The 9,095-nt window shown below is 43.8% G+C and overlaps 1 long non-coding RNA gene across 1 annotated transcript; it reads left to right on the forward strand.

Moving 5' to 3' along the window:
• Window positions 1-1,398: 1,398 nt before the first annotated feature.
• Window positions 1,399-8,874, forward strand: LOC120841153. The gene is made up of 3 exons (XR_005715702.3): window positions 1,399-1,536; window positions 5,935-5,994; window positions 8,714-8,874. It is a non-coding gene; the product is annotated as an uncharacterized LOC120841153 (long non-coding RNA).
• Window positions 8,875-9,095: the final 221 nt, after the last annotated feature.

Below are 9,095 nucleotides of genomic sequence, written 5' to 3' on the forward strand. Positions count from 1 at the left end.
TCAGCACACTACAGCCGTAAGAAAGGTCTTGCTGGGTGGAAAACTGGGTGGACGTGCAGGAAAGATTGCAGCGTGCTAGGCAGGTTTTCACAGAAGCTTCTTGAAACCGACCTGGAGGAGTACCAGAACCTGCGGCGCATCAACTGGGCAAAGTTCTTGCAGCTTCTTTCACGAGTGGAAAGTAAGAGTGGCTCGACAAAATGAAACAGCGAATGACAAAACACAGTGGTGCACTATCTTTGTTTGGCTTATTCGAAAACAAAAATATTGCTGTGCTGTTGGTACTCTACTGTACATAAACGCTTTTACTGTTACTCACCCGCCAGAAATCTGCGCGTGAAAAGGCACTCTGCCCTCACAGTCTGGGCGTCCGCTGACGAGGTGCAAATCGTAGGAATAGCCGACATGATGGTAACGTGACAAACGGTCCACGGATGGAAATTGCGATTCGATCCATCATGTGAATCTACCATTATTTGTCAATTATCCTAATATGATCATTTGATCTTAAGAAAGAGCAATTGTTCTTTAAAACAGTGTAATGAAAGTAAGTTTTTATTAACAGTGCCTGCTCCTTTCTTTGACAATGGAATGGTAGAGTCTTGGTAAAACAGAAACTTCCTGTAGATCAGACAATGCAGATTGCAGACGTCTGCTCATTCCATGCTCAAACATGAGCTTGTATTGGCAATGCCAACCACCTGTGTATGATCTGAAAATTCCTTAAAGGGATACTGAATCAGAATTTCGAGCTCACAAAACTAGGCTGGACGGATAGGCGGGACGCTGCAAAACCCAAAAACATCACTCATACAGCAATATCTCTAACGGATTGCCATATTCTTAGAAAAGAAATTCGCGATTGAACACGGCTGACAAGGCCGACGAGACAAGGCACGTCACGATTCCCATTCCCTCTTCACCTCGCTACGTCTCGTGTCGAGTTGGTGAACCGAAGCAAGGAGCAGAGAAGCGAGGCCGCTTCCCCTCATTCTCAAATTTTCCCGTAGGACAATTACGTCAAAGACCTCACTTGATCGCGCCCTTCATTTCCAAAAGTACGGCCATCCGTTTGAGATATCAATGTTTGAGTGGTGTTCTGCAGTTCGTAGCGTCCCGTTCAGCGCTTCTACAGCCTTCTTTTGCGAAATCCAAATTTCGGTTCAGTATCCCTTTAATGACTGTGGTCAAGGGAGAGTAGTTTCTGCTGTGAAGAACAGGATGGAGTAAAAGGAAAAGTGTCTCGGCGAACAATGAATGCTCCGGGTTACCCATTCGGCCAAATTTCTGCACCATGAACCGGGCTCTAACAGAAAGACGTAGGATAAGCACTTCGAAATCTCTAGGATTTGCCAAGGGATGAAATAAATTAAATGCACAGAAAAGCAGGGGAAGGAGAATGGCAAGAAAATTTTGGGGCTTGTGTTTTTGCATTTTTTTTAATTGTTTGTGCAGGAAGCATTACTGAAAGAGCACTTCAGTCCTGGGGCTACAATTCATTGCTAGTCAAAGCCTGTTTCCAGAGATGCGCATCAGGTGAGCAGCTTTTTTTTTAAAGAACATTAAGTGCTTTTTAACATTACCCTCCAACCCTAAAATGTTGTCCATCTATCCGTGAATTTGCCGCTAAATTTAGCGGGGACATTGCTGCTACGTGACCTCTACACAAGCTCAGTTTCACCTCTAAATTTAGCAGAAAAATTTATGTCACGAGACCTACAGACAATTTAAAGCTCTTCGATAAATTTAGCGGAAAAATAGACGTCATGTGACCTATGCAACCATTCAATTTCCCCCCTCTAAATTTAGCGGAAATATTCATGTCATCTGACCTATGCACTAATTCAGTTCCCCTGCTAGATTTAGAGGGACAATTGATTTCATGTGCCCCGACGTCATGTGACCTACAGACAAATTCAGGTTCCCCGCTAAATTTAGCGGGTAAATTGATGTCACATGACCTACACACCGATTCAATTTACCCACTAAATTTGGCAGAAAAATTTGTCATGTAATCTGACGTCATGTGACCTACAAGGTAAGGTTCCTGCTAAATGTAGCGGAAAAATGGATGTCACGTGACCTATGTACCAATTCAGCTTCCCCACTAAATTTGGCAGAAAAATTGATGTCGCTTGATCTGACGTCATGTGGCCTATACACACATTCAGTTTAAAATAAAAAAAAACAACCTCTTAAATACTGCATTTCATGTGTTATAGCTAGGGGTGTGCAAATACTGGAATATACGAATTCAAATCGAAAAGAAAGTTCCCGAATAATTCGATTCGCGAATCGAATTCCTAGTATTCGGTCACTCGAATATTCAATATATTTGACCAAAGACGCGCGGTCGGCGCGGAGCTGACAAAAAACTCGTCCTTTCTCCCGATGTAAGCGCTGTGATATTAGACAGACCATGCGAGAAACACCTCTTGGTCCTACCATTCCACAAAAATCTAACGCGCAGGTTAGAAAAAAGAAAATTAACGAAAGCCACAAACTTTATAGCACGCAGATTTACTCACGATCGTGACACAATCTTCCCTTGAATCACAACCGACACATCCCGTTACGCCGCGCCATGCCTAATTGTTTTTCACGAGCGCCGATGTAGAGCACACTTGCCGCATTCACAGAAATCGGCGACTGCACGATCACACAAAGAAAACTACGTTAACCACGCCGATGAAACCAGCCGAGTTATCGTCGTCGTTCTTTTGGAGCTGTAAGCCGCAAATTCTGGTTCTGAACAAAACTCAACGGAAAAATAGTGTGCCTGGATTTGAGAGGGTTTCCAACTGTTCGATAGCCGCGTTTGAATTACGAACTGCGAGAAGGTGACGAAAAGACGGAAGCGTTGATCGGTATCCGGCAGGCAGGGCAGGCGTCGTCACTCTTTTGTTTGCTCGCCTTCTTTCCACGCGACAACACAACACATGCACACTTACGACCAACCTGCGCTGGAGCAGTCTTCGTAATTTCAGTTTCGCTTGCTCCCTCTTTTAAATCAAGGCTCTCTAAAACAGGATAGATAGACGGAAAAATTGATGCATAGCGGCAGTTGGACGGTGACTTGCGCCACCTAACCAAGTTTTGTTTCCTTGCTTCAGATTATATTGTTTTTAGCCTGTTTCCTCAGATTTATCACCTATCTGTTTATTTATGCAAAATAAAATCCCCGGTGTCCTTTTTCTTCCTTAAAGGGGCCCTGCAATCATATTTAGGCATCTACCTTTTTTGTGGTTTTAGGTCTCTTGGGGTTCGGGCAAGCCAGCGGGCACGGAGAGAGTAACTAAATATCAGTGCGTCATATTTTAACCGGACGACGCGGAAACCTCCTCTACCTACGAGGGCGACCCGCGTAGGCGAAAGCGCGCGATATCTGACGTCTTTGGTCCTGGGCTTACTACTGGTCAGAACCGCTAAAAGCTTTTTTTTTAGTCGAGATACAGAATATAAGTGTCGCGAACCGTTTCAAATATGTATGAAAGTAGTTTTTGTTCGGTGTATGAGATCAGAAAAGAAACAAATGCAGTTTATAAAGTACGGAAACAAGAAATGACTCGTCGACATACCCACCACCAAGCGGCGGAAAAAACGGCGCATATTAGAAAGGGCTAGTGCGATGAGGCGCTGACGAACGGCGTGCGTAGAAAGAACCCGGATGTACGCGGCGGCGCTGCGGTCGAGGATCCGACCGGTTCCGAGCGTTCCGAAGGCTTTCGGCGCCGGCTTTGCTGGCGATTTTGCCATTTGGCGGTATGGCAGCGCGAAGTGGCTCCCGTTCTGAACTGATATTTACCCCGTGTTTGCTGTCGTTTGTGGCCAATGAAGTGTTATGCCGAATTAGTCTTTAATCGTGCAGCAAATGCAATGCGAGCCGCCCTGGCCGCCCGCTTCATACAGCCTATCCAACACGTGCTTTAGTGATGCCCTCTCGAGCCGTCGACACGGAGTGCGGCAGCCGTGAGCGCTCGATGAGCTCACTATCCCTCCTCTAGTTCACGGCCGCTCAAGCCAGGACCTACTACGTCATGAAGGAGGTTATTTTTTGCTTGTTTTTGTAATTCTTATTTGCCTATAACTTTTAAACTAAAGCGAAATTTGAGAAAAGAAAAGTTTCATTAAGTTTTTACGTTCAGTGCGCTCAGGATCGGTGCAAATTAAAAATCAGTCAAAAAGTTGTTGCAGGGCCCCTTTAAAATGGAGACCAAATATCGCAAAATGTCCCTTTTCTGAGATACACAAATATTTTTTTAAAAAGGTCGTGGTGTTAGGTTGTGCTTTTAACGAGAAGGCACGCGTGGCTGTAACTTTTTTTTGTGACGTTTAGGGTAGATAGATTATGTTTGCGCCATAAAATTGGATCTTTAGTGGCCAACGTCCAACAGCAACTGCTTTTATTTTTTTACCAGAAGTTTTTTTACATTTTTGCTTTTGTTCCGTACAAGATGCATATTCTACACCAGGCACATACTCTGCAAATATAATAGTCTCATTTGCAGCACACTTTGAAAAATTCCTACAAATAAAATCACTATTCGATATTCGATTCGATATTCGGATTTTTTTTCTTGATTTGATTCGGTGTTCGATTCGAAAACTACTATTTGGTATTCGCACACCCTAGTTATAGCACTTTGAAGGTAAAAGTCACTTCCAATTTTAAATAATGTTTTTACTTTAAAGAAACAACTTTTCTCTAATTGTTTTGATTGAACACTAGTGTCATAAACTGCTCCTAGCAGCCTTGAACAGTAAAGTTTGCACATCTGGGCCCGTTTGCTCGAAAGCGCTAACCGCGGCTAGAGTTAGCCAGAGCACCAGGAGAGGGATTTTGAAATCACGTGACGGGCTCGGTAGGAATGCGGGGAAACATGGCGGTGCCCCAATGACGGAGCGCCGCTCGCTTTGGAACTAATATGTCGTTGTAGCTGCAATATCGGGCGCTTTTGTCAGCAACGAATGGTGCAGTATGCTTCCGCTTTGCCTTACCTCACTTAAATCGCAAAGCACGAGCAATGACCTCACCGCATCGTTTAGATAGTCTTCTGATTCTGGCCATTCCTAAGCCTAAATGAATGCGGTAGCTGTCGGCATGGCAACGTCTTTGGAAAGTGGATTGCCTTGACTCGATCGGCCGGGTATTGATAGCGCACAAAAGCTGACAGCGTCCCATAAACCTTTCTCTAAATTTTCCAAGCACTGAGGTGCACGCTAGGAGTGTAGTTACACACGTTGCACGTGCTGGCGTCTGCAGTAGTAATTGTTCAAAAGCAAAAAGTCTAAAACAAATTTTGCCCTGCACGTGCGTTCGTCAAAGCCTTATTATGATTATATACTTCGAATCTTTTATAAGAGGGAGGCCAGCGCGTGCAGACCGTAGAATTACACTTCCAGCGTTCTCCTCGATATTGGGTAATTTAGAAAAAGGTCTATTGGGACGCTGTCTGTTTTTGTGTGCTATCAATACCCGGCCGATTGAGTCAAGGCAATCCGCTTTCCAAAGACGTTGCCATGCCGACAATTATCGCGTTCATTAGGCTTAGGAATTTCCAGAATCGAAAGATTATCTAACAAATGCGGCGAGGTCATTGCTCATGCTTTGCAATATAAGTGAGGTAAGGCAAAGCAAAAGCCTACTGCAGCATTCGTTGCTGACTATGCGCCCGATATTTCAGCTACAACGACATATTAGTTCCAAAGCGAGCGGCGCTCAGTCACCGGGGCTCCGCCATGTTTCCCCGCATCCCTACCGAGCCCGTCACTTGATTTCAAAATCCCTCTCCTAGGTGCTGCGGCTAACTTTAGCCGCGGTTAGCGCTTCGAGCAAACGGGCCCATAAGGATTGCTAATTTTTAACAATATCTCTTGTCTCTTTCAATTGCACAAAATATGCACAGGAAGGTGAACAATACTTTCTTTTTACAGAGCCAGCTCTTCAGTTCTGGGAGCAATGAGTCAATGCCTGATTCCACAGATGCCTATCAGGTGAGCACCTCTTAACGAAACAACTTTGCTCTCATTGTTTTAATTTAACACTAATGTGGGAAATGAGGTGAAAACGGGTATAGTATTTCAGGTTCATGAAGTACTTCATAGGCACCATGTTTAAAGAAACACTAAAAAAGTTCTTGAATTCAAAATAAAAACCGGCACTTTCCCCCTTGCTCGAGCGTTAGAAAGAGTTAGTCCCAGATGAGAGGCTTTGCCGGTGTTCGGTGCCTGCATTTCTTCTCTGTTTTAAACTCCCAAACTTAATTAGAGCCACGGGCTTCGATGGCGATGATCCCCTTGTCATCGGGACACCATTGCTCGGTTATAGGGTGCACGAATAACGACAAAGCGTTGAATACTCTCTGGGGACCTATGTACTTGTACGGAATCCGGCAAGGCGAGTGCGGCTGTTTCCACGTGACCCCGATTTCCGGCAGCAGTGGGTTGCGTCCGTAAACCGAAAATACTTTTCCCTAATGCCATCCTTTTGACTGTGCTCAGAACATTTTGTGAATGAAGTGCGCACCGAACTTAACGCTGTACAATCGATGAACATGGGGTACGCTCGCAAGGTGCGTGCAAGTTTTCTCCTTATAATTACTGTTCCAGCTTGTAACTTTCTGCAACTGAATTTATTCTAATATTGATATTTTGAAGTGTTTACAATGACTCAGTTTTATCGACCACAACACTTAGTTGAAGGCTCATTTCCGCTGCCGGGTGTGACTGGAAATTGTCGAAAAGTTAGTCCTATCAGTTTTCCAGAATTGCTATCTCCTGCTCAATACCAGAGAGCCGTGAACCTATGTAGACCGTCACAATGCGACTGGATTCTTCTTGTTTTCAAAATTAGTACATAATGTAGCCGGAAAGAAACCTTCAATTTCTGTTGCTGAAAGTTTAAACATGCTCATGCATCAATTTCGAATCGTTGAATCAGTGATCGACTCGCTCCAGCAATAGGCGCATCTCGACTTTGCTGTTTTCAGTTCTCGACAAAAGACACACTTGTCGGCACGGGATCCTCAAATAAAACGTTTATAAACACCTATGCAGGAGCATGTTTCTACATTTATAAACATCGATGCATGAGCACGTTTCAACTTTCAGCAACATAAATTGAAGGTTTCTTTCCAGCTACAATAGGTACTAATTTTGAAAATAAAAATAATCTAGTCGCGCTGTGACGGTCAACAGAGGTTCACGGCTCTCTGGTATCGCGCAGGAGATCGCGATTCAGGCAAAAGCAATAGGACTAACTTTTCGACAGTTTCCAGCCACACCCAACGGCGGTAATCAGCCTTCAACTAAGTGCTTTAGATAATAAAATCAAATCATTGTAAACGCTTCAAAACATCAATATTAAGATAAACTCAGTAACAAGATTTTACAAGCTGAAACAGGAATTATCAGGAGAACACTTGCACGCACCTTGCGAGCGTACTCCATGTTCACTGACGGTACAGCATTAAGTGCGGTGCACGCTTCATTCACAAAATGTTCCGAGCACAGTCGAAAGGATGGCGTTGGGGAAAGGTCTTTTCGGGGTCATGTGGAAAGAGATGGGGCTTAAAGACATTGCAGCCGCACTCATCTTGTCGGATTCCATGCAAGCTACATAGGTCCTCGGCAGTATTCGACGCTTTCTGTCGTTCTTCGTGCAGCCTATAACCGAGCAATGATGTCCTGATGACCGGGGAACTGTCGCTATCAAAGCCCATGGCTCTAATTAAGTTTGGGAATTTAAAACAGAGAAGAAAGCGCAAACAAAGTGCGAGCAATGCCTACACCCAACACCGGCGAAGCCTCTCATCTGGAATTTTCACTCTTTCAAACGCTGCAGCAAGGGGGAAAACGCCAGTAGCCCTTTCCCCTTTCCTCTTGCCATCTTTTAGTAAAACAGTCTATAGACCTTTTCTGCAAGTGCGCCGCCATCTTGAATTGACGTCACTTCCAGTATGGGCGAAAACATTGTTTTGCCTTTGCCACGCCAATAGAAGGCATTTAGGATATTTAGGCAAACGTCACACTTTGTTGTTTTGCCTCCCCTTTATTTTTTTACAATTTGCAGGTTGAAACGTTGGAATATTTTTTCGTCGCCCATACCAGATACGCCTATTAGGCGGCTGGAGACGAGAGTACATAGAAAAGGTCTATATACAGCTCTACTCTGCTTTAGCCTCGTTGAGTGTACTTCGTACCGAGCACCGGTGCACTGCGGAAAAGCAACACCTTCTCCACAGTGCTCAGAAAGAAGTGCTCTCAACGGTGCCGCGAGAACAAAAAGTGTGGATTGCACGAAAGCGCCGTTCGAGTTAAGCGGCTTATGAATACATTGAGAACGTAGCAGGGCAACCCAAGTTTTTGAAATTTGTTTGACCAGAAGTATTAAATATCCGAGTTTGAAATATTGCGAGCCTACTGTGTAAACTAAGGGAGATCCGGCTGAATTCAATGTGCTTAATATCACTGAATAGTTGTGCAATTTTAATTTGCTTGTTTTATTTCTCAAACACTTGTATTAGGTATTGAAGTCAATGCAAATTTTATTTTGGTTCAATTTATGAAAGGTTTGTTTTATATGTCATAAAGGAAGGTGGATAGCTGGGATAGTTGATAAGCACATTGCTTGCAGACTTTAACCATGTATGTCATATACAATTTGTTGTGATTGTCTATTGATTTCGAATCCTCTACTGTTCTTTATTTCAAGCTGCCCTTACATGCACTATGAAGATACTGAAGATGTCTTCAATTGAAGGACAACTATGAGCACAAGCAAGGAGGGGCATCTAGATGGCCAGCGCAAGGACAACTATAATGTAAAATTTCTCCAAACTTAAAGCAAGGCATGCCTTCTTCCAATAAAGGTATCGTGGCGAAACTTCTTAATTGCTTTGTTTGTTCAGCTGTTGCCTATAGGAACAGCTGATCTCACACAACATAATGCTGGCTAGGAGTAGTACAGGTTGTGTGCTCTTTTTCTTTCGCAAAACATGAACTCTTGCGTGTTTTGTCTAAGGATGAAAAATTATACAAGTGCATATATTGAATGACGGAGCTATGAACTCTCCATACCAATCTGTACCCCAAAG

Source organism: Ixodes scapularis, unplaced genomic scaffold, assembly GCF_016920785.2.
Source record: "Ixodes scapularis isolate PalLabHiFi unplaced genomic scaffold, ASM1692078v2 PGA_scaffold5__190_contigs__length_132052651, whole genome shotgun sequence".
Lineage (NCBI taxonomy): Eukaryota > Metazoa > Arthropoda > Arachnida > Ixodida > Ixodidae > Ixodes > Ixodes scapularis.